Here is an 18,577-nt window from a genome sequence, read left to right on the forward strand (position 1 = left end):
TATAGTTCACAGACTAGGGTGTGTGAACTATGCATCAGCTACAGTCACTTACAGCAATGTCTAACCCGAAAGACAGAGAGTGACTTTAAGTCACACAGTGAGTCATTGAATGAGCCGTGATTTGAACCAGGGACCTCCTAGTTTCAAGCACCTTTTCTGGCAATCTACTCACTGCAGCAACAGATTCCAGACCAGCAGGAGGCTCTGTGCTTCAGAGGCTGCAATCCAGTCACTGCAGCAACAGATTCCAGACCAGCAGGAGGCTCTGTGCTTCAGAGGCTGCAATCCAGTCACTGCAGCAACAGATTCCAGACCAGCAGGAGGCTCTGTGCTTCAGATGCCATGAATCCACTTCAGACAGCAAAAAACGCTTTGGTCTCTTTGAGTCCTGCTTTCCTGCATTTCTACCAGCAGCAGAACTAAGAGGCTGGACCTGAGGCCTGCTCTTCTCCTGGACTGGCTCGGTTGGATCAGTAGGGTTTCTGGACTGGCTTGTTTGGATCAGTAGGGTTTCTGGACTGGCTTGTTTGGATCAGTAGGGTTTCTGGACTGGCTTGGTTGGATCAGTAGGGTTTCTGGGCTGGCTTGTTTGGATCAGTAGGGTTTCTGGACTGGCTTGTTTGGATCAGTAGGGTTTCTGGACTGGCTTGGTTGGATCAGTAGGGTTTCTGGGCTGGCTTGTTTGGATCAGTAGGGTTTCTGGGCCGGCTTGTTTGGATCAGTAGGGTTTCTGGACTGGTTTGTTTGGATCAGTAGGGTTTCTGGACTGGCTTGGTTGGATCAGTAGGGTTTCTGGACTGGCTTGGTTGGATCAGTAGGGTTTCTGGACTGGCTTTGTTGGATCAGTAGGGTTTCTGGACTGGCTTGGTTGGATCAGTAGGGTTTCTGGACTGGCTTGGTTGGATCAGTAGGGTTTCTGGACTGGCTTGTTTGGATCAGTAGGGTTTCTGGACTGGCTTGTTTGGATCAGTAGGGTTTCTGGACTGGCTTGGTTGGATCAGTAGGGTTTCTGGACTGGCTTGGTTGGATCAGTAGGGTTTCTGGACTGGCTTTGTTGGATCAGTAGGGTTTCTGGGCTGGCTTGTTTGGATCAGTAGGGTTTCTTTACTGGCTTGTTTGGATCAGTAGGGTTCCTGGGCTGGCTTGTTTGGATCAGTAGGGTTTCTGGACTGGCTTGTTTGGATCAGTAGGGTTTCTGGACTGGTTTGTTTGGATCAGTAGGGTTTCTGGACTGGCTTGGTTGGATCAGTAGGGTTTCTGGGCTGGCTTGTTTGGATCAGTAGGGTTTCTGGACTGGCTTGGTTGGATCAGTAGGGTTTCTGGGCTGGCTTGGATGGATCAGTAGGGTTTCTGGACATTGCTGGGACTCATTGGATTCTTAAGGTCTGCAATCCCCCCCCCGGAAGTAACAGCAGACTGAGAATCAGCAAAATGGAAGGTGAACTATGGTTTGTTTTATCCTGCTATTGTAGTAAATGCTACCTGCTTTGAGGATAAGTTTATATGTGAAAAATGTATTTCCAATCAGACTGTCAGAAAGTGTTGCCTCCCTTGAAAGATAACTTCATACACTGAAGTATTCATTCAAATGAGCAGTTTATAGCTACCAGTTTCAGTCAATGTACTAATACATGGCTGATCCTGGACTCAGAAGGAGAAACCGCTAATGATGCCAGTTTTAATTTGTTTAACCACTCTCAGATTCCTGGTATTACAAACTGTGGGCCAGAGGAACGGGTTAGTCTTGTTCATACAAGAGATACAGAAGACCTTCCAAAGGGTCTAGCTGAAGAAAAGGGGAACTGGGTTTCAACCAGGAACAGAAAAAAAGGAAGAATGCATTGTAAGATATTGTTGAAATATCTCTGCCTAACAGATTTGATTCTTTGAGGACAGAAGATCAAGAATTTGAAGAAAGCAAAAGTGAGGTGCTTTTAGTAGGTGATTCCACTCTATGCTATGTTGATTTTTCCCGCATAGACCCACTAAACAGGACTGTTACTTGTCTTTCGGGTGCTAGGGTCAAAGATGTGGAATCAAGAATGGAGAGTCTTTTAAGGGCCTGTAATAAAAAGCCTGTTATTATTGTGCATAGTGGAACCAATGGTGTCAGGGATAGACAATCTGAGCTTCTAAAAGTTCAAATCTCTCACAACTAAATTAGAAATGGGGGAAGGAGGGATTTTAAAAGTCAATGTACCAAGTGTAATTGAAGTCATTAAATCAAATCCCTCTTGTTGCTCTATAGTCAGAAAAAAATTCAAGGGCTTTGCCTAAATAAGATCTAATTCAAGCATTAAAAATCCTAAAAGGTATTGACAATGTCGACCCAGGGGACTTTTTCGACCTGAAAAAAGAAACAAGGACCTGGGGTCACAAATGGAGATTAGATAAAGGGGCATTCAGAACAGAAAATAGGAGGCACTTTTTTATACAGAGAATTGTGAGGGTCTGGAACCAACTCCCCAGTAATGTTGTTGAAGCTGAAACTTCACTCTCAAGTGAAGCTTCTTTAATTAATGATTTTGTTATAGACCACAACCTTGACTTTTTATTTTTAACTGAAACCTGGCTCCGGGTTGATGGATTTGGCACTATTTTTGGTACTAATTACAACTGTAAACAAGAAAGTGTTGACGAGCACTCTTCATTTGAATCTCTGTCTTTATGGTTAAATGGTAATTTACCTGTTTTTATTGTAATTATTTACCGCCCACCAAAATACAACCACGATTTTTTATCAGAATTTGCTGATTTCCTGTCTACATTATACAATTATTTTGCTAGGAGACTGATAATATTCATGTTGACATTGAATCTGATCCAAACAATGGCATTTTTAAGGTTTTTAGATTCTCTTGATTATGTTCAGCATGTTACAGGACCTGCACACAGTCATGGACATACCTAAGATTTGGTCATTTCTCGGGGCCTTGATATTCAACATTTGTTCACTAGATCTTACTGTCTCTGATCACTTTTACATTCTTTTTGACACTATACTGCCTTTATCCAATAAGAGGGTGGCACGTGCTATTAAAACACGCAGAATACATTCTTCATCACTAGCAAGGTTTTCTGAAATACTGAGCCTATCACCACTCACCACTACCCACTCTCTTCCTACTGATGAGTTAGTTGACAACTTTAACCACCTTTTAACAAGTGCATGTGATGTTGTGGCCCTGGTTAAAACTCGAACCGTTCCATCTACAAAAACTGCACCTTGGGTTAATAGTCTCTTATACATGATGAAAAGGGAATGTCGCAAATCTGAATGGAGATGGAGGGCTACTAAGTTGCATATTTACTATAATATTTGGAAGAAAAAAAAACATCTGTTAAAATACAATGAATCTTTGAGGACAGCCAGATGTTGCTACTTCTCAAATCAAAATAATCCCAGAGTACTGTTCTCAACAATTTACAGATTAATAACTCCATCACCAGCTGCACTTCCCTATACTGAAGTTTCGCCTGCAAGGTATGAGGAATTCTTGAAGTATTTTCAGAACAGCATTGTTTATATTAGGTATCTCATTCCTCAAGGTGGTTCTTATTTAAATGAGACCCTTAAACTGACTGGCTCTGTTCTAATTCCTCAAGGTGGTTCTTATTTAAATGAGCCCCTGTGGCAAAGAGGTTGCTGATTATGTGCAGGTGCAGAGGTGATGCAGTGCAGGAATAAACAGACAGAGATTTGTAATCCAGTATGAAAAATATACGTTTTGTTTTAGTTATAATCCAGGTCTGGTGACCAAATAATAAGCGATGCGTAAAACACGGAGAACAGTAACAGGGATTGCAGCCCTAAACAATAAACACAGCATCTCTCCCACAATATACAACCACGGTCACCAGTCCTGGGTGTGTGCTGTAGTGCTTGTGGTGGGTGATACAGTTTAAAGAGTGACAAGTAGTACAGTGCTGTTCCGGGTTCAGTGCTGGCTCTTAGCGATAGCCCAGGAACATGTTAGCCATCTATAAACACACAAGTAACAATTATAGACAAGACAAACAAACAAACACTCACAATACTCTTAATACACAGTGCACGGGTCCTTCCGGGTCAATTTGAAACCAAAAGCGAAGGAAAAGATTTACAATTCTCCAGCCCCTTTTATACGATTATGCATGACCCCTTGGTAAACGATTGCAGCTGATTCTATTGCCTGCTGCTGCTACCTCCTTTACCTTCCAGGTCAATACATTCCTGCATCGGAGTCTCGTCTTTTTCCAGGCTGATTGACTTCTCGACCCAGGGAATGAACTGTAAGGACAAACCCGTCCAAAGCTTTTCCTTTTTGCTACTTAGCACCCTCATGGTTTGAGAGGGAGATTTACAACCAGAACTCATTATATTTCTGTCACAGCCCCTTACACAGACTGGCTCTGTTCTAATTCCTCAAGGTGGTTCTTATTTAAATGAGCCCCTTAGACTGACTGGCTCTGTTTTGGACTCATTCTCTGTGATTACTCCAAATGATTTGAATACATTTGTAATGCAGATGAAATCCTCATCCTGTTCATTGGATCCAATTCCTATTCGATTCCTTAAAGATGTATTTAGTTTTTTTTGTGTAATGATATTCTTATTATAATAAATAGATCTTTGTCAACAGGAATAGTTCCTGCTGCCTTCAAAACTGTGCTGGTTGAGCCTTTACTCAAAAAATCTAACTTAGATTCTACTGACTTGAAGAATTTTAGACCCATTTCTAACTTGCCTTTCTTAGCTAAAGTTCCTGAAAAGGTAGTAGTCAAACAACTTAACATATATCTGGACAATAGCAATGTCCTTGAAAGATTTCAGTCACGGTTTTGATCTGCTCATAGTACAGAGACTGCCCTTGTCAGAGTTGTGAATGACTTGCTGATGAGTGCTGACTCTAACTCCATATCCATTCTAGTTCTTTTAGACCTCAGTGCTGCATTTGATACTGTGGATCATGCTATTGTGACTGATTGTCTCATAAGCTGGGTTGGCCTGACTGGAACTGTTCTCAACTGGTATAAATCATATCTAACTAACAGTCAGCATTTTGTTTCTTTAGGGGAGTCTGTACCAGGGTTATCCAATATTACTTGTGGTGACCCCAGGGCTCTATTCTTTGTCCAATATTATGTTTTTTGTATATGCTTCCACTGGGGGAAATCATTCGTAAACATAGTATGAACTTTCACTGTTATGCCGATGATACGCAACCTTATAATTCTGTAAAACCTGGTGACTCTACTGCTATTTCAGTCTTACTACAGTGTCTTGCTGACATCAAAAGTTGGATGTTAGGTTCTCAGCAACAACTAGAGCTTGCAGACTCCCTAAAAAATGATTTGGGCAACCTGATCTCTAACATAAAATCTAATGTAAGAAACTTGGGGGTTATATTTGATTCTGGTATTTTCTTTCTTTGGCTGATGCTGAGAAACTAATTCATGTTTTCGTTTCAGTAAGACTTGATTATTGCAATGCTTTATTTGCTGAACTTCCACATCATGAAGTCCAGCAAATAAAAGTGTAAAGTATTGCATGCAGGCAATAAATATGTGCATTATAAATATCATATGGGCGATATTGAAATTGAAGAAGGGAACTATGAAAAAGACCTAGGAGTTTATGTTGACTCAGAGAAATGTCTTCATCTAGACAATGTGGGGAAGCTATAAAAAAGGCCAACAAGATGCTCGGATATATTGTGAGAAGTGTTGAATTTCAATCAAGGGATACAAATCCCATAGGCAATGGTGCAAAAGATGAAGTATTCATTTTAGATCGGGTAAAATAATTTTATTTAATTTAATCATTCAACATAGTCGCATAAACATAAATGCCAAAAAATATATATTTAAAATCTATTGAAATTAAAGTAAGAAAGCACAATCATAATGTTTTTTATTTTTTATTTTATAAAGTCTGAACGTAATGTAAACTATAAAACCATTACATATGATGACCAATATATTACAAAAAAATCAAAAGTACAGTTTTAAACTTTTCATTTGTCTGTCGACAGTGACTTTATGAAGCTAAAATGAACACTTACAAGTGGAAGGTCTTGCCACATCCCTTTGTTGCCAGCTTGCAGCACACAAAGGCTGAACAGCGAGGTATATTGATCAAATCAATAAAGAAATTAACAGACAAACTATAGCGGGGTAGGTTTTGTTGGGTGTGGTAAGATGGCCGCACACATACTTCAGGTGACTTCAACCCTTGCCATAGCCTGATAGTGGCAGGTGCTATCACTGTTTATAGTAGTGATGGGAAAAGTGAAGCCTCTTCAACAACTGAACCCTTTGCTTCATAAAAGATTCACTGAGCCGAATCACTTGAAGCGCTTCATGCTCCATAGTAACATCCGCTGGTAGATGACTTACAAAAATAATTAATTTAATTTAAAATATCATAAAGAGAATATCATAAACATTTCCAGGGTTACATAAAGTTGGTGGTACTGGGTTTCTGTTGTCATTTTTAACACTTTAGTAGGGATGGTTCAGTATTCCGATTTAGATACATTACGGTATAGATACCGTTCCTTTTGCGCTGCACTGTGATTGTTGTAATTACGGTAGACAACGTTTATGATAGTGATGAAAATAAAGTTGCAATGAATGGAGCCGAATACCAAGTTTAATACTCACCGAGCTGTCTCCCTTATTTTGGAAGCTCACTGTTGATGCATTGGTAGTACTTCATCTGCTCTCTCACCTTCCTATTAATCATCATTGCCGCCATTTTGTTTTGCAAAGAGTGCTATACATTATTACACTGTCGTTAACAATGTCTGCTTCCAAAAGAAGCAATGACCATTCAAGCCTTTGTGAAATTCCTGAGGAAGATCTTTTCACACCCACAAAATGTTTTAAGTCTAAGGCATGGATGTATTTTGGACATAAGAAAGAAGACGGCGTGTTATTTGAAGATGGAGTGCCGTTTTGTGGACGTTGCAGAACATGGGTTTCTGCTTGTGGTGGAAACACATCTAACCTTTTCACACACCTCAGGGACCATCACCCTGCAATTTATACAGACATCACAAAAGTAAGTTATAAATACAGTAGTTATCGTCTTCTCTGCTATTAAATAATGACCAATATTAGTTAATGTTTGTGTTTTAAGCAATGTGACCAATCATTTCTGAATTCTTACCAGCAAATAAACTGCACTTTATTTATTTATTTTTCTGTTTGTTTTGTACATTTTAATTTATCTACAGTATAACAAATTAATCTGATGTTTAAAAAACTGCATCACTTTAAAAGACAAGGCCTGCAGCACAGCATTCTTTTGAGCAAAGGATAAATATTAATAATAATGCTGTACTGTGGCAGTATAACACATTGCACAACTTCACAGTGTTCTTTCAAAGTTAAAAAAAAAACATTTTAAAATTGCTATGCTTTTTTGTTTTTCATGGTATTGAAATATAAAATAGTCTGTTTAAAGCATTTCCGTGAAAAGTTGTGCGATATATACAATTACATTTTTTTGCATTATGTTTAAAATTTGGAATTACTAAGAATCTCTCATTTACAGGGTTTCTCTCTTTCGTCAGGGTCAGGCTAGTTACAAAAAACAAGGTTGTAAATCAGCATCAGTGCAGCCAAACATGCTTGCAGCTTTTGAGAAAGGAAAGAAATTATATGACAACTCTAGTCAGGCTCAGGATCTAAACGCTGCTGTGGCTTGTTTCATTGCAAAAGAAATGATGCCTTTTCAGATAGTGGAGAAGCCAGGGTTCAAAAATTAAACCCGCAGTACAGGCTGCCTTCCAGGAAATGTTGTTCTGCAAAGGAAATACCCGAGATGTACACTGCACTACGAGAAGAAGCTGAAAGTTCACTCTCAGAGACGGAGTGGATTTCCTGTACAACTGATCTGTGGACCAGTAATGGCGGCAATGGAGAACCTTACATGAGCCTGACAGTCCATTAAATATCATAATGGAAATTACAAACTTACTGTCTGGAAACAATTTTCATCCCCCAGGACCACACCGCTGACAATATTCAAGTCTTTTTTCAAGTGCTCCTTTCTGAATGGAACCTGAACATCTGCAACCTTGCTGACATAACCTGACAAAGGGAAATATATATATATCTTTTTTTCTGATAATAAATTCACTTTTTTCTTTACAGGACAAAAAATAAGCTCCATAGTATATTATTAAACAAGTTGAGCATATTTTTCTATTCTCTAAAATATACCGTAGTACAGAGAATTAAGACTAATAATTTCTTGGTTTTGGAGTTAGGGTTCAATGTTCAAAATAAATAAAAATAATAATAATTAAAATTGAATCCATGTTAGATGCAACTGCTTCATTTTATAACTTGCATGATTTATACCGTGATATTAGGGTTACCGTGGGATTTTTTTTAAGGTTATCATACTGTGGAAATTTTATACCGTCCCATCCCTACTTCTTAGTATATAATAGTGAAATATACTAGAATGTATTGTAGCATGCACGGGGTCAAGGTTGTAGGTGACTCAACACCAGACATAAGCCTGATAGGCGCCCTGCACAGGGGTCGCGGCTCATTTGTGCTGCGGTATCAGCGCTGTGCTATCCCTGCCTCCGTTCAGATGATAAGTTCTTTTTTAATAAAGGTAACAATTTTATAGTGGCTGTCGTGCATATTAATACATAAACCACATTTAAAATAGAATAGTATACAAAATAAAATGTATATACTCAACCTTAACATAAAAAATACTTAGTGATAACATGTATAATAATAATAATAATAATAATAATAATAATAATAATAATAATAATCATCTATTGAATTAAAGTTATGTATGACGCAATCAAAACGCTGATGTACATTTAAAAAAAATGAAGATCACAACTTAATGCTGAGACTTGATATTCAGATTTTTCTAAAGACACACATGAACAGTTTGTATTTTAATAGCTATCAAACACGTTGCTTAGTATTTCTTTCCATTCTCAGAAATGTGGTAAGGAGATTTGGTTAATTCAGTTAAATCTGATGTCCCAGAAACTCTAGCTGACACACTGCTTTGTCTTTCAACTCAAACAAGTGCTACACTACTTAGTGGTAAATAAATATAATTGATTTTTAACTGAATCTGTATAGATGTGAAATATTTTCAAGTCCGTCAAGCAGAGATGAGATTTTCAGAAGTATCGGGATACGAATCGTATCGTGACCTTGGTGTATCGTCTCACCCCTATAGTTTAATGATGTGCACCTTTTTCGCAATTCAGCTGATTTCTGTTTGATTTGTTTCAGACAATAAACCAAACGATGGGCATTTGTATCACACAAACACTGAAGAAGTATTAAAGCCCTGTTTGCTTCACATGAAGCAGTCGTCATTTGAATCACTTGAAGTAGTGAATCACTGAATCACGTGAATGATCCGAATCCTCACTCAGCTTCCTCTTGTGAAAGACTTCTTTAATGTATGTTTTTTTTTTTTTGTGGAACTTTACCTGCACATGTTTTGTTTGCCCCCCTTTTTTACTTTCAGTTTGTTCGTTGTATATTTTGCTTACAGAAATACATGCTTGTTGTAAATTAGGAACCTATTGAAGCATATCGAAAGACGAATTCAACAATATATTGCTTTCAACATTGCCTTATGAAAAAACAGATGCAATCTGGAACAAATCAAAATCATAATGTATGAATTTGACGTTTATTTTTATTTTTTATGGCTCAATATTTTGGTCATTATACCAGATATCCAGACAGGGGGGTGAACAACAAGTGCTGAAACGATATAGAGACTTGCTAGGATACACTAGTACAAGTCAGACAGTGACTTATCATGCTGCCCAAATATAAATAGCTACAAATTTGATAACTCCAGGAAATTTGAGACATTTTAGTTATTTAGACAATTATCATGATTATCTTGATAATCTGCAGCCGATAATCGATAACTGAAAATATAATTATCGCTCATCCCTACGAGGGGGGGGGGGTCTCTCCAGGACCAGGGTTAGAGACCCCTGCACTAAACACTATGAATAATAAAGCACACATTCTCTCTCACTTACCGCAGTGCTGTGAGGCTGAAGACAGCAGATGTTGTCTAATATTCTTCAGGGTGATGCTGCAGTGAGTTGAAGCCTCTCTGTTGGTTTGTGAAGCAGATCATGAACATGAGAGAGAGAGTTGAGTAGATCTAGTAGGGGAAGCCACTCCCTCCTATAGACATCACACCAATTAGATCATCTACCACCACTTGTGGTTTTAAATTGGAATTGATAAGTAAAGTTCAGGGAGGGGGTGTCGCCCCTGGTAAAGGCTGTGTGGTGTGCAGGGGGAGTGGTACAGTCAGGGTTGTGGACTGTATGAGAACACCATGCAGCCATGCCTTTACCATGGGATACATTAGGGGACTGTCTCCATTTTTAAAAATTAAATAAAAAGATTAAAAAACAAATAGATATGTAAAGTAATGCATGTGTCTTTCAGATAGCAAAGCCATTTACATGAAACCAAACAAAGCGATCCAGACCTGGGCTGTGTGTTTATGAGAACTGGAAACAGAAGGAGGTTAATAAAAGAAATGGCATTCAAACCAGCTGCTAAACGCATGTGTTCATCAGCCAACATATTCATATTGTCAATGGTCACTATCTGCTCTTACCTGAACTGCCCCTAACTTGAATCTATTTTGTACTTGCTTGTATTAGGACTGAAGACAGTTACTGTATGTACTGTACCTGCTCTTATTGTACTGTGATTCTTGAAACGTGTAGATTTTGTGACAGCTGTAAGTCGCATTGCTAAGAAAGAAATAATATTAATAATAATAATACTAATTGCAGTAGTGATTTCAAGTAAGAGAAGCTAGAATAGTAAATCCAGCTACATTTAATAAGAAAAATCTAGTACAAGATACAGTATAGAGTGATGTATGTAAGTGGATCAATAAGGATGGATGTCTGCAGCTGGATAATAACTTCACAGATCATTAACAATATATCCTCTTGAGAGCAACCATCCAGTATAGTGTACAAGACACAAGTACAATATTTCCTTTTGAGAGCAACCATCCAGTATAGTGGTCAAGACACCGCTCCCTTCCTCTTTAGCCTCACCCTTGGAACACAGAGAAGGGCACAACTAGCAGACCTCAATACCCGTTGAGTCTCTCAGGGAGTCAACATCTCTGTCAAATAATCTGGAGCCATCCCATTTAGAGCTTTATATGGTAACATTAAAATCTTAAAATCAATCCTGTATTTTACTGGGAGCCAATGCAGAGATGCCAGCACAGGAGTAATGTGGGCTGTCTTTTCTTTAGTTAAACTCTAGAAGCTGCATTCTGCACAAGCTGCAACTGAGACATAGGGTGACTAGGGAGTCCAGCAAAGAGAGAATTACAATAATCTAGAAGAAATAAAAGCATTGACTTATTTTTCAGCATCAGTAAGTGAGATAAAATATCTGTTTTTAACAATAATTCTAAGATGGTCAAAATACTTTTTTTAATGTGTGACTCAAAACTTAGTTCAGAATCCTAAATGACACTCAGATTTCTCACTTCAGATTTTAGATGGGGAGTCAGATCACCCAATTTGACTCCGAGCAAATCAGTTTGTTTCTGAGAACCAGCTACTAAGACCTCAGTTTACGAATAACCTTACCCAGGGGTAACATATATAGAGAAAACAAAACTGGACCAAGGATAGAGCCCTGTGGAACACCACAGGTTATATTTGCCATTTGAGATGAAAACTCTCCCATTGAAACAAAGAACCACATTAACATTTCCTTCAAGTCCCACCCATCTTTGAAGACGATTTAAAAGAATGTCATGATCCACAGTGTCAAATGCAGCACTGAGATCTAACAAAACCAAGATGGAGATTGTGTTTGAATATGCATTTATCAACAGGTTATTTGTTACTTTAATAAGACAGTTTCTGTGCTATGGTAAGAACAGAAACCTGACTGAAACTTTTCAAAAATGTTGTTAGAAATCAGGTGTTGGTTTAATTGTTTTAGCTCTATTTTTTCAAGGACCTTTACAAGAAAAGGCAGATTGGAAATAGGTCTAAAATGAAAGGTTAGGTTTCTTATGCAAATTATTTATTACAGCAGTTTAAATTGAACTGGCATTATTCCTGTTGCAAGAGAGCTATTTATTATTGCAAGAATATCACTGCACAAGTAACTGAAAACATCCTTAAGGAACCGAGTAGGAATGGGATCTAATGAACCAGTAGCAGATTTCATCTGCATCACAATCATATTTAGTTCCTATATTGTAATTAACAAAAATGAACGCATTGCCAATGGACTTGGTGTATCTGGAATGTTAGAATTTAGAATTGAGACATTGTTTTGGTGTCCTTTTCAATTCAGGCACATAATCAATATTTCATTTTTACTTGGTGTATGAATCGTTTTCTTAGAGTCAATATTTTGCATATCCGTTGTTTATGTAAAGTTACATGCACATTGATTACTATTTTAAACAATAAGAAATAACATCATGGTTTCTATTTTAAATATTGAAAAGTAGCTGTCTTTTATCAATCCACTTTTTTGGGGGGGGTGGTTGTGCTTCTTGGGTAAGTGGTCACGGACTATAGCGATTGTTGCTAAGTGATCCCAAGCTTTTGCCATGGCCCATTGTTTATGTGGTAACAGTAGCTTCCGGTGTCGGTTAGATGGCTGTTGTTAGATTTAAAGAGACAGACGTGAAGCACAGAGGTAAGTGTTAGCAATCTTGTTTATTATCTTATTGCAACTGAACTACAATTAACCAAGATGGCCCCTGCCATCCCATAATTCAATGTGCTTCCCAATACGGCAAGCACAACATGACATAACATGCAGTTGTTATAAAGCAAACTATTAATATTATTATTGTTACTGTTGTCCTTGTAAAGTCATATAGCCATCTGTAATAATTATCTTTAAAAAAATATTACAACTGGTATCTTATAAATATTTTAAAATAGTTATGTAAAGGTATTTCTGGCACATCAGAAGCATCAGAAGCATCAAGGCATCTCGAAGAATGATATAAAGCCATGGGTTTTCATCAAGAGCTTCTGTCTGGTCTCTCATCTAAGGAAAAAACAACTGTTTAAAGTAGTTGTGTTTAGTATTCTCTCTCTTCCCCTTCTCTCCCTCTCCCTCTCCCTCCCTCTCCCTCTCCCTCTCCCTCTCCCTCTCCCTCTCTCTCCCTCTCCCTCTCCCTCCCTCTCCCTCTCCCTCTCCCTATCCCTCTCTCTCTCTCTCTCTCCCTCTCCCTCTCTCTCTCTCTCCCTCTCCCTCTCTCTCTCTCTCCCTCTCCCTCTCTCTCTCTCCCTCTCCCTCTCCCTCTCCCTCTCCCTCTCTCTCCCTCTCCCTCTCCCTCCCTCTCCCTCTCCCTCTCCCTCTCCCTCTCTCTCTCCCTCTCTCTCTCCCTCTCTCTCTCTCTCCCTCTCCCTCTCTCTCTCTCTCTCTCTCTCTCTCTCTCTCTCTCTCTCTCTCTCTCTCTATAGCAAATCATGGTCAATAAAGTTATGCAGTTATCCTTTGACTTGCTTTCCTAATTCGCTGTTAACTGAACGTTCAGACCAATGTCTTCAACACTCCCGCTCCCAAAGCAAAACAGAAAGTACAACATGGCGAGTCAACCCTACATTTAACACCAGAGCAAAAGAAACAAATCTGCATTTATGCGTCTGAAAATAAAAAAAAGCAAGACAGCAAGACATCGCAAATGTTTTCTCGCCTAAGAGAGCCATATACTGTTAATTGAAGGACAATTGGAGACTTTGTAATGGATACAAAACAAATGGCTTACCGTGATGGAACGGGTTGATTTGTTTAACATGAAAACAAATTGACACAGTCTAAACTAAGTGACTTTCATAAACCACAGTACATGAAATGCGGTAAGAGGTTTGTTTATTTACGTGCAAGTTTTGCACATATGAAGGCTGACTTAAATTAAAGCTGCAGTTTTCATTTTTTTACTTTTCATTTAAAAAAAAGTGTTTGCAATTTATGTATTGCGTGACCCAGCTTCTGCTAGTGAAAGCAGCAGTCCCCTGCAGTGTGGCGCAGCTGCAGAGATGTGTTTCACTTTTCACTGTCATGTTTTAATCAAAACTTTGCATGACTTTGCATAGCCACTGGGATTTGCATTATCTTCAGTGAATACAACTATATCATCATTTTCCAAACAGTACATTAGAGGTAGCCTATCCTTTCCAGCAACGGAACTTTCCACAGTGACAACTCTGTTTGATAATTTTATTTTGCGTCTCCATACTTGAATATGAATAATATCTCTTTCATACATGAATGTGGATTTATTATTAATTAACTTACTGCCCACATTGCAACCAAGATATGTAGAATATCTCTTTCGTACATGTATAGGCAAAAAGCTTTTCTGAAACATGCGGCATGTGGCAGCGTAGTAATGTTAAATATTATTATTTGTTTCTCTCAAGACAGACGACTACAGTTGGGACTGATTTAAAACAAAATATGTATAAAATACATTAACAAAGCTGGTTACTATTGATCTCTGCATCATCATCCTGCATTTGTTCACAGACGCATAGTCTCAGTAACATTTAGAAGCAACAACACAGATTATGTTCTTGACACTAAGTTAATAAATACAAGACACGTTTTTAATTTCATGGAATATTCGATTTCATTAAAATGTGATTGATTTGTTATCGTGGGGTCCCAATCAATAAATAATTTGATTATTATTGTTATTGTTGCAAGCTTATTATGTAGAGACATTTTATTACAGCTGACTTTTTTCCATTTTTGATTCAATCAACTTGAATATATTTAGAGGGATATCAAAGATTTCTGGCTGGCAGTTCCATTCACTCGAAACTAAAAACATCCAAATTGGAGTGTTTGGAATCACGTGCAAACATGAGCACCCTAGAAGGTTTTTAAACTTTAAGAAAGGAGAGGGATATAAATCAATCAATATTTATTTTATATTGCTCCTTTTATAGTGGACCACCATCACAAAGTGCTTTACAAGATACAAGACTAGGATGTGTGAACTATGCATCAGCTGCAGAGTCACTTGCAACAACGTCTCACCTGAAAGATAGAGCACAATGAGGTAATGTGACTTGCTCAAGGTCACACAATGAGTCAGTGGCTGAGGTAGGATTTGAACCGGGAATAGCCTGGTTACAAGCTCTTTTCTTTAACCACTGGACCACACATTCTCCTATAACACTTAGACATATTTTATGTGAAGCCCATAACATGTTTTAAATATTGACCACGTTTATATATCATCAAAGAATCTCAGTTATCCAGATTTTTTATGCAAATTATGATTTTTTTTAGCAGTATTTCTCTTTATTATAATTTCTTTAGAAGGACAGAGCATAGCAGAACAGCTCTCAAGAAGGATTGTAAAGCTATCCAACAAAGCAAAACAAAACCTAAAGCTGTACACAAAGAGGCAATTGTTTCAGTCTGCAAGTCTTCCACAGGTACTGCAGTACCATGAAGCCATAAACATGGCCAATCCAGAGTGGTCCAGACCTACATGTTGAAGTACTTTACGAGAGAAACCAAATGTTTAAAACTAAAAGTTAATATCTTTTAAAGCTGTTAAAACATTCATACATTCTTTATTAGTATTCTAGTTTATTGTTCAACGTAATGGAGCACTGTGCCTTTAAGAAATGAATAATATGAACAGAAATAGGTGACGTCACAGATGACGTGTGAGTATAGCCATGGTGTAACAAGGGGAGAACTGGACTGGCCGTGTGACGTATGCACGATGCTGCAGGAAGAGGGTAGCAGTCCCGTGGGATCTGCCTTGCAGTCATGGCAGTGACACAGAGATGTGGGGAAGAGGGTGTGTGGGCTTTCCCCCTCTCTGAGTTGCTGGTGGGCAGGTCTTGGGGGGGATTGCTGGTCCTATAAATTAATACTTTGTTATTTCCTCAGATCTGCCCCTTTAGACGTGTACAACGAGCAAGCGGTCACGCTGTTCAACAAGACCAGCTCACGGATGGGAGAAAAAACTTCCACAAAGAAACTTAAAGGAAAGAATCTAAAGAAATAGAGAGAAAGTGGGGAATCCTTGGGCAGACCCCGATAGTGTTTTTAAAACCTAGCTGAGGAACTGCAAAGAGTAGGACGGAGACCCGAGTCTTACAGGTAGCGGCGACGGGAAATTCACGCTGCAAAGTGCAGCACCTTTATTTTGTAGTTTTGAGTACTTTGTTTTATTTTCCCTTTTTCTTTTTGCCTTTTCGTTTTCATTATTTTTGAGCACCTGCGAGTGCACCTGAACTGTGCTGTGTACCCTGACATGGTATTCCCGTAGGTTCTGGATACCATAGTTGGTAGCCAGACCACGGACAACAGCGCCCTCTGCGGGCTAAAAGAAATCAGTACAAATCATAGGATTAAACAAAATGAAACTGAGCACTTATGCAGTGTTTCGACAGCAACTTCTGTCTCCTTTGTCAGTGAATACCCACACCCTTCCACACATGGTGCGAGATGTGGGATTCACTGGCATTGCCCATACAAAGCAGTGCACCCACAAACGGAGCAGAAATGGATGCCGTCCAGTTTGCGGCCATGATGGACCTGCTGCGCCAGACCCTAACTTCTGTGGTGCAGGGGGCTGCTAGACCGGTAGGTCCTGATCCCCGGTTACAGAGACCCACAACAATGATGGCCGAGGATCGACCTGAAGCCTACCTAGAGGTGTTCGAGGCCATGGCGTCCTCTGCCGGGTGGGCTCAGGCACAGTGGGCTAGCTTCCTCTTGCCCCAGCTGACGGGCGAGGCACAGGCTGCAGCGAGAACGCTATTCCCTGAGAGGATGATGGATTACCCCACGCTGAAAGCGACCATCCTTAATTGCGTGGGGGCCACACCAGAGGGATATAGGCGAAAGTTCCGGGAGGAGCGTTTCTCAGAACCATCGCCCACCATCTAAAAGATTACGCCATGGGCTGGCTGAACCCGGACGCGAGCACCAATGCCCGGTTGGTGGGGGTGATTGTGGTGGAGCGCTTTCTGGAGCGCTTGGCCCCGGGACCTCGGATATGAGTGCAGCGGCAGGCACCTGCCACTTTGGATTGGGCGGTCGAGTTGGCGGAGCAATATCAGGCAGCGGAGCTAACGCCAGCAAGACTGCCTTGAAGGAGCGCAATTACTGTATCGCCCCCTCTACTGGCCCCGGAGAGGGCAAAGGGACTGGGGGAAGGGGTAGACAGGTATTTTGATGGGGGTGTCGGTGGGAGCTCCCGGCCCGTGAACTGTGGCAGGGTGGGGTTACCCAGGGGCACCTCACCATCGAGCCCCTTTGATGGCTCCAGTATTTCCACCTCTTGTTGAAGCGTCAGGGTGCGAAACCAGCCCACCAAGGTGTTGGACGTGTGGAGAGATGGGCCACATCACTCGGGATTCCCCCGTGATGGATTGTGACCTCAGCCAACCAGGTAAGCATGTTCAATTACCTCAGTCACTTCAGCAGACAGGTTTTGTTATTCCTGTGACAGTGGATGGTACAAAAACCCAGGCTCTCCCATGGTGTGGTCAGTCCCTAGTACAGGAGAGCCTAATCTCACCGGAGCATAAGCAAATATTGGGACGGGTGCATATTAAATGTATTCATGGGGATGTCCGTTCTTAACCCAAGGTTAGCATAATGTTGAAAATTGGCCAGCAGGTGACGCAGGTGCAGGTGGGGCTGTGTCCTCGATTGCTAATACCGGTAGTTCTGGGACGGGACTGTGGGCAGTTCAGGAGTTGGTTGGCCGTCCTCCCTATTTGCTAAGAAAGAGGAAGTAATTGGAGAGATCTTTTCCTTTCGTGACCCAGAGTGGTTTTGTCATAAATTTAAACCTCGTAAAACTAAAAAGGAGTGCTGGGCTGCTAAGAATGAGGGCTGGCAGTGGAGGGGGTCTGAGAAGTTTCAGGTGGGGACGATTGGTGAAGAGTCTGGGGGGGAGGCCGCGGAGCGAGCGCAGGGGTCTGGCTCGGCTGTCTCCGCTCAGGCCATGGGAGCTGATTTTTTAGCTCGTTCCTGTGACTTCCGACTCGAGCAAGGGCATGACGATGTGCTGGGCAGGCTCTTTGACCAAGCAGCTATGGTTAATGGTCAGGTGGTCGAGCCCAGACGCGCTGCCACGTACCCTCACTTTGAAATCGCTCGAGACCTCCTGTACCGTGTTGACAAATTGTCCCAGACTGGGGAAGTGCATCACCAGTTGCTCATTCCTCAACCATTTAAGGAAGATTTGTTGCAGCTGGCTCATGTTATTCCCCTGTCTGGTCATTTGGGAAGGGATAGGACTAAAGCAAGGCTTGTGTCATGGTTCTACTGAATGGGGCTGGATGGTGACGTCAGATGTTTTTGCGAACGTTGTGGGGAGTGTCAGAAGGCCAGTCCTAGAGCCGTCCCAATCCTCCCCGTTTCCTGCAATATAAAATTCAAGAGGGGCGGTGTCCGAAAGGGCAGAGAGCGGTGGTATTTCAACATAAAGGCTTTTATCTATACTTATCTGGGTATAAGATACAGTGAATAAATCCAGTTCAGATTTTACACATTCTTGAGATAAATG

This window comes from Acipenser ruthenus, unplaced genomic scaffold, assembly GCF_902713425.1.
Source record: "Acipenser ruthenus unplaced genomic scaffold, fAciRut3.2 maternal haplotype, whole genome shotgun sequence".
NCBI lineage: Eukaryota > Metazoa > Chordata > Actinopteri > Acipenseriformes > Acipenseridae > Acipenser > Acipenser ruthenus.